This window comes from Eulemur rufifrons, chromosome 8 (genome assembly GCF_041146395.1).
Source record: "Eulemur rufifrons isolate Redbay chromosome 8, OSU_ERuf_1, whole genome shotgun sequence".
Classification (NCBI taxonomy): Eukaryota; Metazoa; Chordata; class Mammalia; order Primates; family Lemuridae; genus Eulemur; species Eulemur rufifrons.
In genome coordinates this window covers 73326373-73348600 of record NC_090990.1, presented here as the reverse complement: position 1 = coordinate 73348600, position 22228 = coordinate 73326373, and the positions used below count along the sequence as shown (strand labels likewise).

Below are 22228 nucleotides of genomic sequence, written 5' to 3'. Positions count from 1 at the left end.
CCTAATTAATTTTTAACAAAGGAGCAAAAGCAATTCAATGGAGGAGAGGTAGCCTTTTTAATAAATGGTGCTGGAGTAACTGGATATCCATTGGCAAAAAACCAACCAAACAAACAAATGGATAAAAAAAACTTGACCTAAATATTATACCTCACATAAATATTAACTCAAAATGGGTCATGGACATAAATTGAAAGCATACAGCTATAAAACTTCTAGACAAAAAAGGAGAAAATCTTTGGGACCTAAGACTAGACAAAAAGTTCTTGAACTTGACACCAAAATCATGATCCATGAAAGGAAAAATTGATAAATTGGATCTTATCAAAATTAAAATCATTTGCTCTGTAAAAGACCATGTTACAAAGATGAAAAGGCAAGCTATGGACTTGGATAAAATATTTGTAAGCCACATATCTAACAAAGGACTGGTATTTAGAATGTATAAAGAACTCTCAAAACTCAATTTTAAAAAACAATCCTACTAGAAAATGGGAAACAAACATACATAGACATTTCATCAAAGATGATATACAGATGAAAGATGTTTAAGTTTATTAGCTATTAGAAATTGCACATTAAACCATGATGACATATCATCAGAATAGCTAAAATTAAAAATTAGGACAATACCAAATATTGGCAAGGATGCAGAGAAACTAGATCATTCACACACTGATGTATTCATACATTGATATAGCCATGGAAAACAGTTTGGCAATTTCTTTAAAAACTGAACATGTGACTACCTATTAAACTCCTGGACATTTATCCCAGAGAAATGAAACTTATTGCTGTGGACTAAACTATGTCCCTCCCCCACTCCAAATTCGTGTGTTGAAGCCTTGAGTCCCAATGTGATGGTATTGGGAGGTAATTATGTTTAGATGAGGTCATGAGGGTGGGGCCCTCATGATGGGACTTTTGCTCTTATAGGAAGAGACACCAGAGAGCTTGCTGTCTTGTGTGTGCTTGCTCTCGCTTCCCCTCTGTCTGTCTCTCTGCACTGAGCTAAATATACATACAAACAAATGACTGCATGTATATCTTTTGAAATCTAAATAAGTTTTAGACTGTACAATTGTCAATGTCCTGGTTTTGATGTTGTACAGTTGCTATCTATACAAGATGTTGATGTTGAAGAATGCTGAGAGCATGGACCTGCCTGTACATTTCTTAGCACCTTTCTCTTAATCTATAAATATTTCAAATTAAAAGTTAAAAAAAATAATTTGTGATGAGAAGTTGTTCAAGAAGACCAATGATTTCCTTCAATGGTCTGGAAAAAAAAGACAGAAAGAGAAAAGAAAAAACAACAACAAAAAACAGAAATGTAAAATTTCTGGCCATTTTGAACCATTTGTTCATCAGTGTTTTGAAAGGAATAGTGGTGGCTATCAAATTTGCTATAGTTTATTTATATATTAGTTTTTTATTTAGAAGCACTGTATAATAGTTAATTTTACTTGTTCAAGGGCTCATATTGCAAGCATTAAACCAAGCATGGGCTTTGATTCTGTGAGCCCAAATTCATACATGGACTCACATAAGGAAGATAAAAGCAAACTGATCCATTTACATGGATGAAAACTAAAGGATCAATGTTAATCACATTGTACTTTTTAAATTTCTATAGCCTAGGACTCAGTAGTCACAGATCTTTTAGGTCCTTCTAGATGTCCCATAGGGGATTTGCACTTTTCTTGAGCTGAGCAACCTTATCATTCTTTAGCTTCTGGTAGATAACACTGATTAATCCCTGAGCATTGAGGATACATGGGAGGCTCAGGAAGACTTCATTTTCAATGCCATACATCCCCTTCACCATTGTTGATATCGGATGAATCCTGGATAGATTTTTCGACATGGATTCAATTAGGTCAGCTGCACTTAATCCAGTAGCCCAGCTGTATATCCTTTTAGCTTGATGACTTCATAGGTCTTCAACCACCATCTTATGCACTTCCTTCCAATTTTCACTATATTGTCTGTTTCCATTTCTGGATTCAATTCTTGGAGAGAAACATATACCATGTTCATTCCATTCCACATAGCCACACTTGAGTCGCCATATTCTCCCAAACTCCATCCATGGCAGCTGCTGATAGGAATGCCACGTTTTTCAGCCATTAAGATAGCAAAATCTAACAGAATCCAGATTACACCCACTTCCAATCACATAGTGCTTGGGTAATCCACTTAATTTTTCAAGTAACATATGTAAGAATGTCCACTGGGTTGGAAACCACAATTATGATGCAGTCAGAACTGTACTTGATGATCTCAGGAATAATAAATTTGAAGATGTTAATATTTCTCTGTACCACATTGAGATGACTGTCCCCCTCTTGCTTATGGCTGCCTACAGTTACCACCACAATCTTAGAATTGGTGGTCACAGAGTAATCTTTATCTGCCACAATTTTAGGTGTCTGAAGAAATAAGCTCCCATGCTGCAGATCCATCATTTTCCCTTATGCTTATCTTCCAAAACACCCACAAGAGGAGGAAGTTCATCAGCCAGACACTTTCCCAGAATGCGGAGAGCACATGCCATACCAACTTCTCCAACACCCACGACAGTGATCTTATTGTCTGGGACCATTACCTCTTCTTCTGCAACTGGTGCAATGGGCTTTTCCTTAAGAGTTGCCATTGTGCACAGGAGAGAGAAGGTTATTGAGACTGCTGTACTAGTCATGCAAAGAAGATGTGCTATAGAGTTTAAATTTCATATGATACATTTAAGAGGGATAGAACAGCTTTATTTTTAAAATATCAGTATATATGATATGTTAGGAATTATTCTTGTGCAACTATATGAACTTACGGTGAAAATTTTTAGATAAAAATATGCAAGGGGGCATATAGTTTTCAAATTCTTTTGTGGGATCCACAAACAAAAATGCTAGATTTTAATAGTATAATACCTCTGTTGATAAAGGGGCTAAATTCTAAGAGAATGCTTTTTAAGAAATCAAAATTTAATTACCAGAGGTAGTTGAAATATTAAAGAACTTTGGATCTGTCAGTTAAGGAGTTGGATTGGAATACCAAAAATCCATTACTTAAATGAGAACACATACCAAATATGGCATTAGAAAGAGTAAGAAAAAGTTGTGTTGTACTATGTTAAGATGATATTATTGGTCTTAAATGCCCATTTTTTTTTTTTTTGAATTAGGGTTAGGGGAATGTACTCAAACAGGTGTGTTCAATAGCCTTGTTCTAAACAGGCAAGAGAGTAAAAGGAAAGGAAGGGCCAAGGAGAGTTGAGTTTTAAACTGTTAGGGAGGCCAGAATGACAGAGACATTCATCGCCACCCCCAGAAATCACTGTGAAAGGACTACATCTGGTTTACCTTTAGATAATGCATGATTTCAGATTTCCTGTTTCTACCCCACGTAAAGAAGATCTCTCTATGTGCTCATTGTTGATGTCCCAATCTTCTTAAGTAGGGGATTAAGCTTCCGTTTCACCATTAGCCAGCTTAACATCCAAGTACTCATTGGATTAGTTATATTATAGTGTAAATGAACTTCAGTCATTTGATGCAGGTAAACGTTGTCTGATCATTTTCCCATTGATGGAGGAGAAGAATGTGGAGGAAAGGAGTATCATAGAAAAGAAGGGGCATTTGGGAAGGTGGGGAAGCAGAGGATTAAGCTTTGCAGACTCTAAATAGAAACAAAAAGTTATTTTGGTCTTGCTAATGCATTACTTCACATGATTTAGAATATTTTGGTTAATATTTTAAAATACTGCTAACTGCTTTATTAAGGAATTTGTATCTCTGAAGATTAATTAACCTAAAATAGGTCCTGTTAAATCAGATTAATGTAAAAATGGCCGACAGCTAGATCTACAAGTAAATATAAAAGTCATATTATGGAGACTTCCCTCCCGAAAGGTGATAGAAATTAACTATACAAAATGATAGTATTGGGTTATAAATGTCATATGTAGAAAGTATTTTTATTGAAGTAATTTTGAATTTAAAGAAAAGTTGAAAGAATCCTAACACTGTATAATTTTAAGACGAGTAATACACTTTAGCATGAGATTTCAAGTATGTAATTTGACTTGTATCATGATCCTTTGCCCTTCTGAGCCTTATTTTTTCAATTACAGGTAAGATGATGAAGATGATGATAATTCATAAGACAGTTTTTTCTTACCTTCCTAATAACAATTCTGAGGGAATTCATTCATTATTGAAAGAAGTATACGGCCGAGTGCAGTGGTTCACGCCTGTAATCCTAGCACTCTAGGAGGCTGAGGCAGGAGGACTGCTTGAGCTCAGGAGTTAGAGACCAGCCTGAGCAAGAGTAAGACCCCATCTCTACTGAAAATAGAAAAATTAGCCGGCGTGGTGGCGCGTGCCTGTAGTCCCAGCTACTCAGGAGGCTGAGGAAGGAGAATCGCTTGAGCCCAGGAGTTTGAGGTTGCAGTGAGCCATGATGCCACCACTGCACTCTACATGGGGTGACAGAGCAAGACTCTGCCTCAAAAAAAAAAAAAAAAAAAAAAAGAAAGAAAAGAAATGCTTTAGCTTCCTCATAAAATGATGTGATATCCAAAAATTTTAAATTTATGAATCACTTTTAAAAAACACGTCATTTCCTTTGGTTTGTGCTTCTAAAAAAATACATCATGGCTTTCTATGTTGGACTCTTGCCTATTTTAAGAACTTTTTGAAGTCAGATTAGTGAAATGGCTAATTTCCCCTTTTAAATTGATTGTTTATCTTTGGTATATGTCTATGAGTTACCTTTGAGGAATCAACATATTCTTTTCTTATTGAGAGACGTTAACATAACCTTTACATGAGGATTTCTAAAACTTTATGTGCCAGCTCTTTTTAAATTTTGTCATACTGAATATAGAAAATTTCATTCCTTCATTGTATATGAATTCATATTCAATATCTTCATTTCATATTATATTCATATACATATGTTATATACAATATATGATAAACAGATGCTGTAATGAAAAAAGTTATACTTTTTTTCACTTTCAGTAAGTAAATGGGCATATTTATGTTATATGAAAAAGATTCTTCTATATTTATTTTTGTAGAACTTTGAATAAGAAAACAGTTTACAGCTGGTCCATATTTCTCTTAGGTACCATATCTGCAACTTGGGAAAGTATCTGCTAACTTACTGAATGGAGAAGTATACAATTAAAGATCAGAAGCTATTTAAGGATCAGTAGTCTGTCAATCATATTTTTTCTACCAACCTAAGCTTTATTGTAGCTTTAATAGCATCCATATTAAATAATTCTTGTCAGCATAGCTTTTGGAAAAAATAATATACTCTAGAGAAAGGTTTAAAGAAATGCAAATACCTATGCACAATCAAGAACCTTCCCATTAATCTTCATTTTTGACAAAATTGCTTAATCTAGCCCTAGTTCTTCCACTATGGCCTAAATAAAACCCTCACTCTGAACTGTTGGCTCGTTTGAGACCCAGCTGTGGAGACCTCTGCCCAATTTCCTATTTAGCCAGTTGTTAAAAGCTGTCAAACATTTTTATTATAGGCATATTAGTGGCATGGGCTCTCTATCTTGGCTTGTTAATGTGCAGCTTTCATTCTGTAATAGTCCAATCCTTCTATGGGTCTTTATAAAATAGGAGTGGGGAGAAATGTTCTGTTCAGATCTGGCCTTCTAAAGTGACAAGACAAAAGCCAAAGAAGATTATCATCACTTCATGCTGAAAAGCAACCCAGTGTGACAATGAGGCAGTTTAAAATGGTGAAGAACATGAGCTTGGGAGTCAGACAAACCAGGATTCAGATCCTAGCTCTCCCATGAATGTGCTGTCTGTTTTTAGACAATGTACGCAACCTAAATCTCCTTAACTGCAAAATTATGGAAATAATAAAAGTACTACAGGCATGTAATCCCAGTGGTTTGGGAGGCCAACGTGAGAGGATCACTTGAGCCCAGGAGTTCAAGGGTATAGTGAGCCATGATCACATCGCTCGCTACATGCCAGCCTGGGTGACAGAAAGAGATCCTGTCTCAACAAAACAAAACAAAACAAAAACATTTCATGGAATTATTATGAAGATTAAATAAAATAATATAGGTAATATACTTTGGGTATAGCTCAAATAAAAACAATGATAAATAGGGGAGGGAAGAAAATCATTCCTTTCTAATGTCTTTAAAATTTTTTTTTCTTTCTCTTTTTTTTTTTTTTGAGACAGAGTCTCACTTTGTTGCCTGGGCTAGAGTGCCATGGCATCAGCTAGCTCACAGCAACCTCAAACTCCTGGGCTCAAGTGATCCTCCTGCCTCAGCCTCCCAGGTAGCTGGGATTACAGGCGTGCGCCACCATGCCCGGCTAATTTTTTTTTTTCTATACATTTTTAGTTGGGCCGCTAATTTATTTCTATTTTTAATAGAGACGGGGTCTTGCTCTTGCTCAGGCCGGTCTTGAACTCCTGAGCTCAAACGATCTGCCCACTTCAGTCTCCCAAAGTGCTAGGATTACAGGCATGAGCCACTGCACCAGGCCTAAATTTTTTTAAATCAGAAAAGAACAAATTTCTTCCACCAGACTGTTATTAGATTTCTAATTCTGTGAAGGTGTGAGCTTGGGTAAAGGTTAATCTGCAATTAGCTTAAAATCAGCTTCAATTTAATAAACAGGTTTTCAAACAAAAAAAAAAAAAGAAAAAAAAATCAGCTTCATTACTAGCTTTTATAGTGTACTTTGGTGTTTATCCAAGGTTGGAGAGTACAGCTTTTTATGTGAAAGATCAGACTGTAACATGAAATAGCAAGAAAAAGTAGTCCTTCTTAACTTTTTAGTGAAGTGTAGCGTGCATAGAAAAGTATATATATGCTCAAGAAGCAAAACCTTACAAGTACTCTAAGAGCTGCTCCCCCACCCCCCGCCATTTCTTGTCCTTTCAGTACCATCCCCTGACTTCTCATGGAAATCTAGTTTTGTCTGTTTTGTTTTTATAGAAATGGACTCGTATCTGTTAGGTCTGGCTTCTGTTGCTCAGCATTATGTTTGTGAGATCCATCCTTATTGTCACGTAGTTATATAGCCTTCATTCTCATTGCTGTATAGAGTTCCATTGTGTGAACATACCCTGATTTATCCATTCTACTATTAATGGGTGTTTGGGTTATTTCTAGTTTTTGGCTATTACAGATACTGAAGCTATGGACATTCGAGTACCTGTCTTTCGGTGAACATATGTAAGCATTTTTGTTGGAATGGAATGGCTGGGTTGCAGATATACCTATGTTTGATTTTGTTATTTGTTTTTATAAAGTTATCCCCAGGGAAAGTACAAAAAATAAATTTATTTATTTTTAAAAATTGACAAATAAAAATTGTATATAGTTATGATATATTACATGATGTTTTGAAATATGTATACATTGTGGAAGGCTAAATTGAGCTAATTAACATATGTATTCCCTCACATAGTTATCATTTTTTGATGTTGAGAACACTTAAAATCTCCTGTCTCAGCAGTTTTCAAGTATATACTACATTGTCATTAATTATAGTTACCATGTTATACAATAGAACTCTTGAACTTATCCCTTCTTTCTAACTGAAATTTTATATCCTTTGACCAACATCTTCCCCTATATTCAGTTTTAATAAATAATTATAATCAGTTTTCCCAAAGATTCTATCAGGTCAGGTTTTTTTTTAATTTTTGTGTTTGTTTTTGTCAAACACATGGCACCTTTATCGTCAGTGTGAGTGAGGTGGTGGGAGAGGGCTCCCAGTCATGATAGAGATGCAGGAGGCAGCCACAGAGGGTGCCCATGTACAGTTGCAAAGGGTGTGGTGCCCGAAGCCATCCGGGGAGTGGACAGACACTGAATACTGATTCGGGAGGAGCTACACATCATTTAGCGGACAGTAGTTGAAGTGGTGACTAATGAAATTAGACATCTTTTCAGGTTAATTTGCCATTTGGGTATCCTCTTTTATGATGTCATACAAGTTTAGGTCTTTTGTTCATATTTCTATTGGGTAGTCTATATATTTTTCTTTATCAACTCATAGGGATACTCTATATAATCTCTATATAAGTCTTCTGTCAGATATATTATTGTCATATCTTCCACTTTTGTGGGTTGTCATTTTGTTCTATTATTGTCTTTTGATAAGCAGAAATTCTTAGTACAAGTTTACCATTTTTTCTTTTATGGTCAGAGTTTTTGTGTCTTGTTTAGGAGGACACAAATACTGTACTCCAAGCTCACAAAGATACTCTGGTTTTTCTTTAAAATCTGTGTTGCTTTATTTTTCATATTTAGAACTTCAGTCCACCAGGAACTGACTTTTGTATATGGTGTAATTAGAGTTTAAGATATATATTTTTTTCCAATTGGATATTCACAGGACCTAGTGCTGAGATTTTTTTGAAAAGTAGCATGAATACTGTGGCAATAATTGGGTCATTCACCACTAGAGTGAGTTCCAATCCTTGCCTCAAAAGAGGCTAAAAGATCGTTTCAAGGCCTCTTTTTCTTTCCTGATTCACCATGTAGTCTCAACCAAATAAAGCAGGTAGGGATTTCTGTTGAGATCGCCACAGGCTAAAAGTCACGTCTACTAAAGTTAGGTAGTATAACATGCAGGTGCTGTGAAGTAATACTTGCAAAATATTTATGATGAGTTAAGGTGCTAGAAGTGGGAGTGGTTGAAGAAAGATCTGATAACATCCAGTTTTGCACTTTTTATGAAAGGTTTAAAAAAAATTAAAAAGATTAATAATAATAATGCCTTACATGTATAGAACAGCTTATAAAGTACTTTCATTTACACTCTTTCTTTCTTTCTTTCTGTTTTCTTTCTTTCTTTTTTTTTTTTTTTGAGACAGAGTCTCTCACTCTGTCACCTGGTCTAGAGTGCCATGGCGTCAGCCTAGTTCACAGCAAAAACTCCTGGGCTCAAGCAATCCTCCTGCCTCAGCCTCCCGAGTAGCTGGGACTACAGGCATGTGCCACCATGCCCTGCTAATTTTTTTTTTTAATATATTTTTAGTTGTCCAGCTAATTTCTTTCTATTTTTTTCAGTAGAAACGGGGTCTCACTCTTGCTCAGGCTGATCCTGAGCTCCTGAGCTCAAACGATCCGCCCGCCTCCCAGAGTGCTAGGATTACAGGCATGAGCCACTGCTCCCGGCCAGCACTGTTTCATTTTGATCCTTGTGCTAACTAGCATTGTAAGGTTTTCAAGACAAGTATTATTGTCCCAGTTTAACAGAGGGAAAAAACTATTCAGATCAGTTAATTAGCTTTATAAATAAATTTGGTAAAACTGATAACCCTGTAGTCTTATTGCCTTGATCCAACCATCTTTACCAGACAGTTCTAGGCAAACTGACCCAGAGAAACAGAAAGCCCTAAAATATAATTTATTCTGTTGAAGGAATGTAAAGCTTCAATGTTTAATCAAAACAAAATATTTTAGGTCTGACAAATGAGCTGGAGTTTGGAGGGGTTTTGGCTCACAGAGTTTGATAATCTTATATTCATTCCCCTATTGTCTTCCTCTTACCACCATCAATGGGATTAGCTCTTTATGATGCCTTATCCCTTTTTCTATACCTTACAAGTTAACTTTTCTGTTTTATGTCTGTTAGCTAAGAGGCAAATGACTTAAATGAAATTAAATTGGACATAAAAACTGGTAAGAATTTAATAGTATAACTCAGAGGTCATCAGATTTGCATGATCCTGCTCAATTGTACACTCTTGGCAGCTAGTGGTACAAGGACTGTGTTTATACTTTTCATTTAGCTAACAGTGAATTGTATGTAAAGACATCTTTATCTTCATGAAGTAACAATTATCTCAAGTAGTAGAAAAGTGAAGGTAAAAGTTATTTCTACTAATGATAGATTTTTCTCCTAAGAGATCTAAATGACCTATTTATTAAATAGTCTGGAACTTAAATAATTCAGGGCCATATATAACAGCACTCAGTAAGGCAATAGCTAAAGGTTCTTGGTATCTGATAGTGGTATATGGTTCTTGTTATAGTGGTTCTGGCAGCACTAGACTAAAACAGCTACTTAGAGCTTCTTCTATGTTCTTTCTCTGTTTCCTCTTCAGAAAAACTGTACTTAGGTTTTCAAAGCCATCTATTTAGTAAAATGAATGTGGAAAGATGTGATCCAAATCTGTAACTTCAACTGTGTACTACATTTTTCTGACAATATTCTTTTTCTCCCTGACTCTTTGCAAAGCCAAATCTACAGTTTTTTATGGTAGAGATGGTGTTTCTTAACTTCTTTTGTTAATCAGGTATTGAACGATGTGTTTATTTCTTTGCTTTATTATTTGAATAAGTTATAAGATAATAAGGATAAGATAAATATCTTATCCTTGAGTTACCTGAAATCATATTTTAAATGACGGGATTAATTTTAGTGATCCTGATCCACACTGCTCATTTTGTAGAGGAAGCAGGCCCACACAGCTAGTCAGTAGCAGAGCTGGGACTTAAGTCCTGGTCTTGTGACCCTAATTCCAGTGCCCCCATCTTTTAAATATATTGGGCCATAATTTTAAAAGATTCTTCCCACATTTAAAGATTCAGAATTTCTTAATTGTGTTTTAATGGTTTTAAGCTGAGTTCTAATCTCATTTTACTTTGGTGACTTTGGGACTCAAAATACACAGTCCTTTTAAAAACTTTTATTTATAGGGTCTTGCAAAATAAAAGTGTATTGCTATTTCTAGCAGAATACCAAATGAGGAAGAGCCTATGACTTTCAAGGTATTGAGATGACTTAGGTAAAAAAGAGTTTAAGATGTGAACAACATGTTCTTTTTAATATTATTTAAAAGGTAGTATTGCTTAATAGGGAGGTTGACAGATTATTGAACTGGGAGTTTCAAGACCTGCATTTTGTCCTGTCACTGACTAGCTGTACGATTTTGGGCAAATGACTTACCCTCTCTGGTCTTCAGTTTGCTTCTCTGTGACATAAAGGAATAGGATAGAATTATAATCATCTCTTTGGTAAATAACTCACTATTGCTAAATGTGAGAAGTTAGGCAGAGCAAGTCTGTTGTCAGAAGCCTTTGGACATGAAAATGATCTGTGCCTAATATTCTTCATCTTGACACTACTAAGTAACCACAGACCAGCCAGCCAGCAATCAATCTCCATCCGTAGAACAGCCACTGTTGTCCACGTATAGCAGTCTGGAGAAGGGCCAGAGTTTATTTTTGCCAGAAACACTCTTGGCAAATCTGTATCCCTAGAGATGTCTGTTTAATTTTGTGGTGCAGAGCACGGTTTAGTGGAAAAGAAGAGGAATGCTGAGCTATTTGTTTTTGAATTCTCTCAGAGAAAGCTCATTTTCATTTGTTTCCATACTATCTATGTTTCAAGATGTTTTGAGGGTGGAGGTGAGCCAAAATGAAATGAAAAGAGGAGGGTGAAAAACCTTCCACAGCATATGCTGACTTGGGAAATAAATTTGATCTGTGTGAGTATGGGTATGTTTACACAAATGGAAGACTTCTGACACATATATATATCAGAATAAATACCTTGCCAGGTTTATCATTTTAGACTTTCTCATATATAACTTTTTTATTTAAACTAGTCTCCTAGCTTTAAGCTGTTAAAAACACCTTTTTATTTTATGAAAAATTGGCACATTCTAGTAGATATTTCAAAACTATCCCATTATCTTGCCTTCTGGAAATAAAGGATAAAAGTGTTTGAACTTGAATAAATTCTCCACTGTTTTTATTCAATAGTAGGGTAAAGATCTCAATTAACATCCAGGTTTAAAATTAATTTGTTTGAGAAAGTTTATTTTGTGACCAAAAGTTATATGCTGAATATTAAATACCTGAATTTCTTTTTTTTTTTTTTTTTTTGAGACAGAGTCTCACTCTGTTGTCCAGGCTAGAGTGCAGTGGCATCAGCCTCGCTCACAGCAACCTGAAACTCCTGGGCTCAAGCAATCCTCCTGCCTCAGCCTCCCAAGTAGCTGGGACTACAGGCATGTGCCACCAACCCCAGCTAATTTTTTCTATATATATTTTTAGTTGTCCATATAATTTCTTTCTATTTTTAGTAGAGATGGGGTCTCGCTCTTGCTCAGGCTGGTCTCGAACTCCTGAGCCCGCCTCGGCCTCCCAGAGTGCTAGGATTACAGGTATGAGCCACCGTGCCCGGCTCCTGAATTTCTTAAACAATAGGAATAAATACAGTTGAGGATGCATTTAGCTAAAATGCCATTGTATGTCACCACTGATCTTCATTATCTTAATTTTTAGTCTTTCAAATACCTCTAATATCCTTTTTTTCTAACTTCCATATCCATTTATTGACAAATCCTAACAATTTTACTTTTATAATAGCTCTCAAATTTCACTGTTCATCTTTATTGCAGTTGACTCATCCTAATCCATGCAGGGCCTAGATTGCTGCAAAACTTCCTAACTAGTCTCCTGCCCTTAGTGTTCCCTTTTAAAACTATTAAGCTACTACATCCAGATTAATCTTCTTTAAACATCAATTTTCCCAGATCATACATCTGTTTAGAAATCTTAAAACTGTTTCATTCACAGCTCAATACTGTCAAGCACTTAAATTCCCCTATATGTGGTTCTTTCTTTTCCATCCTGCTAAACTGATTCAGCAAATAAAATAAAAAAGACTGTGTATTCTGTAGTTGTTGGGTATTGGGTTCTATAAATATTAATTAGGTCAAGATCTTTTATATCTGTACAGATTTTTGGCCTGGTTGTTCTATTAATTACTGTACAAGGGATATAAAAATCTCCAAGTATGATTGTAAATTCAAATCCTTTTTTCCTTCTCTCAGTTTATGCTTCATGTATTTTGAAGCTAATTAGGCACCTATACATTTATAATTTAAGTCTTTCTGATATGTTGAGTTTTTATCATTGCCTTTACGTACCTGGAACTTTTACACAAGACCATGAAACAAGTCTTAATAAGTTTCAAAAGATTGAAATCTAACAGTATGTTCTCTGATTACAACTGAATTAAGTTAGAAATTAATAACAAAAAGATATCTTGAAAATTCCCCAAGATTTAGAAATTAAACAATATATTTCTAAATAACCCATGGATCAAAAAGAAATTAAAAAATATTTTGAACTGAATTATAATAAAAAACAAACATGTCAGTGTTTGTGGAATGCAGAAGTGTTGCTTAGAGAGAAATTTACAGCTTTAATTGTCTATATGAGAAAGGAAGAAGGATTAAAATTTAGGTTTCCAGAAACTGGATAAAGATAAGTAAATTAAGGCCGGGCACGGTGGCTCACGCCTGTAATCCTAGCACTCTGGGAGGCCGAGGCGGGTGGATTGCTCAAGGTCAGGAGTTCGAGACCAGCCTGAGCGAGACCCTGTCTCTACTAAAAATAGAAAGACATTATATGGACAACTAAAAATCTATATAGAAAAAATTAGCCGGGCATAGTGGCGCATGCCTGTAGTCCCAGCTACTCGGGAGGCTGAGGCAGTAGGATCGCTTAAGCCGAGGAGTCTGAGGTTGCTGTGAGCTAAGCTGACGCCACGGCACTCACTCTAGCCGGGGCAACAAAGTGAGACTCTGTCTCAACAACAAAAAAAAAAAAAAAAAAAAAAAGATAAGCAAATTAAACCCACGAAGGAAAAAAATAAAAACAATAGCAGGTATTAATTAAATAGAAAATATACAACAGAATAAATCAACAGAGCCAAAATGGGTTCTTTCAAAAGAGCAATAAAATTGAAAAAACATAAGTTACCAATATTGGGAATGAAAGAGAAGTATTGTTATAGATATGTAAACTTCAAAAGGATAATAAGAGAATTCTAAAAATAACTTCATGCCAATAAATTTTACAACTTAAATGAAATAGACAAATTCTGGAAAAATGCAAATTTCCAAAACTGACACAAAATGAAATTAAAAATCTGTATAGTCCCATATATGTCAGAGAAATTGAATTTGTAATAAAAAGCATTCTACAAAGAAAACTCGAGGCCCAGTAAATTCTTACAAATATTTATGAAAGAAGCTACAAAAATCTAACAAACTCTTTCAGAAAATAAAGGAAGAAGAAATACTTTTAAACTAATTTTGTGAAGCCAGTATAATCCTGATCCTAAAACCTAGTAAAGACATTATGAAAAATTAAAATAAAATCCTTTATGAACATAGACATAAAACTCTTTGACAAAATATTAACAAATTAAACTCAGCTATAAATAAAAGGATTGATACGGCCTGACCAAGTGGATTTTATCCCAGGAATATAAGATGGGTTTTGTATTTGAAACTAAATACATGTAACCTACCCTATTAACAGAAGGAGGAAAAAAATGGCCATCTCAATGGGTGTAGAAAAACATTTAACCAAAATCAGCATCCATACTTTGTTAAATGTAAGAAAATCCAGCAAACAGGAATTAGAAGGTAACTTCCTCAGTCTGATAAAGGACATCTACAACTTGCCTTCAGCTAACATCATTGTTTATAGTAAGCCACTGAGCACTTTTAAGATCAGGAACAAGGCAAGGATGCTCATTCTCACCATTTCTACCCAACATTTTTCTGAATGTCCTTGCCAATGCAGTGAGGCAAGGAAAAGTAAAAAGAATAAAGATTGGAAAGGAAAAAGTAAAAACTCCCTATTCACAGATTTTTTTATAAGTGGAAAATCCTAAGGAATAAAAAAAAACCTGCTATAATCAGTAAGTGAATTTAGCAGAGTCTTAAGATACAAGTCAATAGAAATCATATTTTTATATGTGAGATTTACAAAACAATTATATTTCAATAATGTCAAAAATAAAACACTTAAGAATTTAACAAACATGCATGGCTTTACACTGAAAAGTACAAAATACTACTGAGAGAAATTAAAGATGTAAATACATGGAGAGATATGTTATTTGAGCCCATAAATTCTGTTTCTTTTGATGCCAGTTAGACATGGATTTTCTGTTACTCATACAAAAAGGATCTCAAGGCCGGCGCGGTGGCTCACGCCTGTAATCCTAGCACTCTGAGAGGCCGAGGTGGGTGGATCACTCAAGGTCAGGAGTTCAAGACCAGCCTGAGCAAGAGCGAGACCCCCGTCTCTACTAAAAATAGAAAGAAATTATCTGGCCAACTAAAAATATATATAGAAAAAATTAGCCGGGCATGGTGGCGCATGCCTGTAGTCCCAGCTACTCGGGAGGCTGAGGCAGGAGGATCACTTAAGCCCAGGAGTTTGAGGTTGCTGTGAGCTAGACTGACGCCATGCCACTCACTCTAGCCCGGGCAACAAGGTGAGACTGTGTCTCAAAAAAAAAAAAAAAAAAAAAAAGGATCTCAAATAATACACTGGAGATTGTAGTTTTGTATTTGGTTTTTGTTTTTTAATATTCCATCATTTCTGTGTAACACTAAGCCTGATGGTTGGATCTTATAGTTTAGCAGATCTGCACCAGATAGAAGCCTGCTAGACACTGGAAATCAGATTAGAAGTCATGCTCATCACCTGCCTGGCTGTAGATTAGAGCAGGGGATTCCACTAGCACATTGACAGAATGGAGCAATGGCAGTCCACATACCCTGTTTGTTGCCAAATATCAGGTCTAGATGTTTTTCTCATCCTAACAGGAGAGATCACATAATAATATGGGACTTATAAAACTTCAGAATATGGGAAAGGGAACATCATTATGAAGATATAGAGGAAGAGCAACTCTCTGAAACTCTAAGAAATTTAAAAACTCTTCTGGCATCCTTAGTTGACTCAGGAAGACATTCCCTCTCTGGAATGGAAGCATAAAAGTATAAGGAACAAACAGGCTGAGATGGAAAGAGAGCCATTGCCTGGATAGTTACAGGTAAGCTGGACGTGCAGTAGCAGTATTCAGATACAAACTGGATACAGTGAAAAGCAGAATTCAAACTGAGGTGTATGGAAGCAATGATGTGAAAAGCACATTTGAGACATTTTCGTGGAATGTGGAGGGAAAAAAGTGAAAGATGAAAACTGTGGGAGAGATGGTAGCTATGAACAACAGACTTTTCAAAAGCACCAGTGTCAGAGAGTAAGCCAGAGTTTTGAGAGGAAAAGGTTGTGACTAGAGAATGTTGTACCTAGCTGTGTTTTGTTACATTATTGGAGGTTACAGACATTCATGCATGCAGGGTTCAAAAATATGCCAAGGTTCAAAATATGCCATTCACATAGCTTTCTTGGAGAAAAAAACAAATTGAGAAACTTTTAGTTGGCTGGAAGACAAATCAAAATGAACTTAAGACTAGAAAATATGTTACGAACGACCTGCAGAACTCTGAAGGACTGGCAGCAAGCATAAGGCCATCCCAAGTTTTCAACAGAATCCTCATCTTAGCAGACCGCACCGACTGAACTGAGTGCACTGATGAGTCTGCAGGCTTGTGTGTCGTGTTGGCATCTGTATTAAACTTAAAAGCAGACAGCTTCTTCGTGAGTTATTATTCCCCCTGGACAGAATTGTGTAATTGGGCACAAACAGTTCATCTGGAAAACCCTCTCCCTCAGGCATTGTTTACCACAAGATCCAGAAATTCAATTAAATGAGATTACAGTATAATAATGTTAAAAAAAAAAAAAGAAAAACTCAGAAAAAAAGACTGAAAGGAAATACTTCAAATGTTAAAGAAATTAAATGATTACTATGTGACTATGATTTTTAAAACTTGTACAATTTTCAGCTTTTGAAATGAGCATGTATTAGTATTATTTTTCAATGAAAATCTATAGAAAAAGGAAAGTTGATGAAAATGCTATTACTAAGCAAAAAGGGCATACCAAATAGCAGAGCAAGAGAAAGCCAAAACAATTAAGATTTTAATTAAACAGTTAAAGAGTATAAATATCATTCAAAGGATAGGATTAGCCACAACAGTGTAAAAGGGAACATTTAAAACATTAACCTTTTTAGATTTAAAATTCTTAAATTTTAAAAACAGACAATAAGATAAATGTGAAGTCTTAATAACCTTGTGCAGTGACCTCCAACGTGAGGCAAACAGTGAAAGCACATTCTGATGACCTTCAAGCTAGATGGCTTCCCAGGTAATTATTCTCTGAGTAGAGAGCCAAGGGCTGAGGCTAGAACTCCGGGTCCCTTCCCTTGTACCTTTTATAGATGACTGACTTTCACTTCTTAGTGACTACCCTGGTTTGATACTTGAAAATAGAGGCAGCATCAAATATTTGGCCACCATACCTATGAGGCCCCATTTCTAGCAATTAATAGCTCACCAGATCACCCCTTCTCCTCAGATATCTGAAGAGAACAGTAGAACTCTACATATCTTGCTGGTTCTAGATAGTTTCCACATGCTCATTCCTTACCTGCCAACATCGGGCAACAATACAAAGGTAATTAAGTTAAAGCACCTTGTTTGGGAGCCTCCTGCGTGTGTTCAAGCTGGTTACCTTTAACAGCTCACCTCACTTTAAGGATTCCTTGGACAGTTCTCTGTAGATGCTACTCCTGGCTCAGGAAGTCTTTCAAGACTCCTCTCTTGACTTCCTCAACTGTCACAATGTTGCAGACCCTTCACTTTGGATCCACTTCTTACCTTCTGCCCAGGCGTGAGGAAGTGGTGTTCATCCAGACTTTTCACTCTTGAGACATTTTGGCTGAGACTGCCCCACAGCCACGCTCACACCGAGTCTGGTTCCTCGGAGCCCACTCTGCTATTTTCTTCAAGGGTGCTTAGAATGTAGCAAATTATCTTAGTTTTTACTCCCTACCACCAAACTCTCCTCTCAAGTTAATAAGCCTGTGTATGCCACCTTGTTTCACATCTAGCTTTTGTTTTGTTTTGTTTTGTTTTGTTTTTGAGACAGAGTCTCGCTCTGTTGCCCAGGCTAGAGTGCCGTGGCATCAGCCTAGCTCACAGCAACCTCAAACTCCTGGGCTCAAGCAATCCTTCTGCCTCAGCCTCCCGAGTAGCTGAGACTACAGGCATGTGCCACCATCCCCGTTTAATTTTTTCTATATATTTTTAGTTGTCCAGCTAATTTATTTCTATTTTTTTCAGTAGAGACGGGGTCTCGCTCTTGCTCAGGCTGGTCTCAAACTCCTGACCTCAAGGGATCCTCCCACCTCGGCCTCCTAGAGTGCTAGGATTACAGGCGTGAGCCACTGAGGCGACCCATCAAGTTTTTTTTTTTTTTACGCATTATATTTTTCTGTATATATCCTCTGGATTTTGTCTGATATTCTCATCTTTGTGTTCTATTTCCAATGCTTTCCTTTTCTGGGAAGTCTTTCAAAATTTGTCCATCCTGATTGTGTTTCCATAGCACTTAAGAACTAAAACATACAATTGCTTTCTCAACTCAGTTATAAACTCTTTGAGGGCTGGAGTAGTGTGTTATACTTTTCTTATACAATCTAGGACAAAGAAACCTGGGGTGTAAAAAATAATACTAAAGGGTCAGTAACAGCAGCAAGTAATGTTTCTCTGACTCTGCATTAGCCTCCCAATTGTGGAAACTCTGGCTTCCTCCAGACTCTTCCCCATATAGCTCAGGGATAGTTCAAATCTGCCTTCCAATACAGTTCTCTGTACCACCCTGTGGGTGACCATTTCCCCCAGCCTGTGCTCCATGAATGTTTTCCTCTCAGCCACCATGTCCCATACCCGTTTCCTTCTGCTTATACTCTGGCTACTCTAATGAAATCTTCTGCCACCCCCATGCTCTGATACATAATGTTCTCTGAGACCCAGTTCTTCTCTTTGGTTCTTCAGCTGGTCTAGTTCAAGCAACAGCATTGCCCTGCCTTTCCAAACCAACCCATTGTCTTTACCCTAGCTTATGTGCTAGGATTCATTTTCTCTTAGGTGAGTTCTTTTTTAGGAGGATACTTGAGCGATAGAACAGGTAGTCCCCTTCATGGACTAACTCATTAACCAAACATGTTATTAAAACATATCTTAATCAGCCAGGTGGGGTAGCTCATGCCTGTAATCCCAGAACTTTGGGAGGCGGAGGCAGGAGGATCTCTTGAGCCCAGGAGTTCAAGGCTGTAGTTAGCTATGATGATGTCACTGCACTCCAACTTGGGCAGCACAGCAAGACCCTGTCTCAAAAAAACAAAAACCAAAAAAATGTGTTGTAATCATCCAAGATTTGAATTCAGGGACCATCTCTTTCAGGAAGTCTTTCCAGAATTCCTCCCCCCACCCCCACCATCACCTCCAGCTAGATGATATACATCTCTTCTTTGTACTATGGTACTCTGAACATGTTCTGGATACAGTTTTTATCATATGATATGGTAATTATCTTTTACTTACCTAATTCGCCGTCTAAACTATGAGCTCTTTGAGGGAAAAAATCATGTCTCATGCATCTTTGAATTCTGAGTGTCTAACTTAGTTCTTGGCAATTAATAGGTTCTGTAATTTCAAGCTGATATGCTTGTGTGTGCCACAATGGATTTGGCTCAGCTAATATACTGTTTTGATTAATGGCAGTTTTCCCTTTGATAAGAATTTCATGCCAAAGTGGTTCATTTTTTTCTTTAATATTTATGTCAAAACAGTTTATCAAACATTTGATGAGTACCTGTGTATCCTAAGTCGTGCCCTACCCCTTGGATATATGGCGGTGAATAAGATACACATGATTCCTGCTCAGAAGAGGTCCCAGAAACTTCCTTGGGTCTCCCTCCTTCCATTTCTCCATTCTTTTCTCCCTTCTCCCTTGTCTACATAAATTTTTACTGAGCCTGGAATTGCATCTAATGGAATAAATAAATATAAAGAGGTTGATTACAGTACAGTATACTCAGTGCAACAATTGAAGTGTGTTTCAGATACAGAGCTAGCACAGAGGAAAGCATGATAGAATCCTTAGGGTGGGCCTGGGGTATCCTGGAGGAGGTGACTTCTGAGTGAATTACAAAGGGTGAAAAGACACTCCAGATGCTCAGGTCCCAGAGAAGAAAGAGCATATGCAAAGGCATAGAGATGTGCAGTAGCACCATGTGTTCCAGAAACAAGTACTTTGTTATTTCTCCTTCATAAAGTTCAGTAGAATGAAGGTGGAGGTGGTGGTGAGAGATGAAGCTAGGGTAATAGGCAATATTTAAGCGCTAAGATCTTTTATGTTTGCTCAACTTTTTAGTTTGGTAGGGTCTTCAATATAGCTGGTGATATTCATAATCCAAATATGAAGCCATATATTGCATTCATTACAAGCTTCTGTGGTCATCTAGCTACATTTTAGTGTTTGCTGTATGGGTGGATAAGAAAGAAACAGAAGATTCTCCCTAGAATTTATGGTCTTGTTGAGGATACAGAATATATCCAACCAATTTACAGACTAGTACAAACTAAAATTATAAAGGTGGTGTATAAGCACAGTTTTGATACAGGGTTATATAGGAATGATTAGGAAGAAACAACCCGATTTTTGGCTTTTAAGAAAAACACCTTCCATTAAAGCTAGCTGAGCATGGAAAATGCAAAATTGAGGAATGTACTTATAAATTAGAAACTTTTTAATATTGTGTAATTTATAGTAAAGAAATGACCTCCTACCTAAGAACAACAAGTAATCATCTTTGAGCTTTATAGTATAAGCAGGAGACAAATTTGTTTTTTCTTTAAATTTTTTTCTTTATAATAAATATATTTTCTTATTTTCTGCTAAGGACATGACACGAGCCTATGTTAAGCCTTTAGTTAACAGCTATTTTCTACTAATTTTTTTTTGTACTTTTAGATACTCAGTTTGCCTTGGAGATCATTTATTGTTCATATAAAATGGGTGCTGTGTTTCTGCCAAGCCACTCTCAATCCAGACTACGCTGGGACTATTTTAGCCCCTTCTTTCATCTTTACCATCAAAAAACACACTACAGCCTCTGCCCTTTTCCTTGTGGAATGTGTTAACCCAACATCTCCTTGCCGCAGTACTCCTCACATTCCCACAGCCCTCTGCTTGGGTATTCTTCCCTTCCAGCTAGCTAGCATGGGGTTCTGGCAGGCCATGAGGGTTTCTGTGCGGAACCTTCCTAGAACCTTTGATCATTAAATACATTTCACACTTACATAAACTCAAACTTAGGAGGAGATGTGTTTAAATCGATACTCCAGAAGAAGGGTGGGGGAATCTTTCACTTTCTATTTGTATACTTTATAAATTGTTTGACAATGAGCATTTGCTATTTTTATAATTAAAAAGTAAAGATGAAATTCAATAATAGAGCCTTTAGTACCATTTCAGGTCTATTAAATTAACCTGGCCGGGCACAGTGGCTCACGCCTGTAATCCTAGTACTCTGGGAGGCCGAGGTGGAAGGATTGCTTGAGCTCAGGAGTTTGAGACCAGCCTGAGCAAGAGTGAGACCCTGTCTCTACTAAAAATAAAAAAAATTAGTGGGGCATGGTGGTGCATGCCTGTAGTCCCAGCTACCCAGGAGGCTGAGGCAGGAGGATTGCTTGAGCCCAGGAGTTTGAGGTTGCTGTGAGCTAGGCTGATGCCATGGCACTCTAGCCCAAGCAAGAGAGTGAGACTCTGTCTCAAAAAAAAAAAAAAAAAATTAACCTATTTATTTATATCTATACACACACACACACACACACACCACCCTCTACCACTACCACTACCAATACAGTTTTTGAAAAACTATTTTGCATAATAGTTTGGAAAGCAAGAGCCATAAAAGTGTTCATACTGTCTGACCTGGAAATTCTTCTGGGAAACAACATAAGGAAATAATTCAAAAGAAGAAAAATCTAAAAATCTTTATACAGCTTTGTCTACACATGGAAAAATTGGGGAAAGAAAACTTTGAAGTCAGTATAGGGGAAAAGTTAGATAAATAATGATACGTCAACTGAATGGAATATAATTACACCACTGAAAATGATTATTATAAAAACGATGTCAATAACAGAATGTTTACAGTATAAAGAGAAAAAGAACACAAAATTTATATACACTGATTACAGCTGTGTATGAAATGGATTGCATGTGGACAACTGGAAAGGAAAATGACTAATGAAAACAGCTGTTTTTCTAGTGTGTTGGCATTGTGGGCACATTTTGAAATTTTATTGAATTTTTTTCAGTAAGTAAAGTTAGAAAAACTTAAAAAGAGTTTCAGATTGTCAGTTAATTCAGATTATTGTTAAAATTTTACAGTAAAAAGAAGGAAGGACTGTAGAATCT

At 36.5% G+C, this 22228-nt stretch overlaps 1 protein-coding gene and 1 pseudogene across 5 annotated transcripts in view; one reads left to right on the top strand and one right to left on the bottom strand.

Annotated features, from left to right (window-relative positions):
* The window catches only part of DIPK1A (divergent protein kinase domain 1A), a 94132-nt gene that overhangs the window by 21987 nt on the left and 49917 nt on the right, over positions 1–22228 (top strand). The gene's annotated exons all lie outside the window — the stretch shown is intronic.
* On the bottom strand, positions 1652–2656 carry LOC138389691 (L-lactate dehydrogenase B chain pseudogene; annotated as a pseudogene).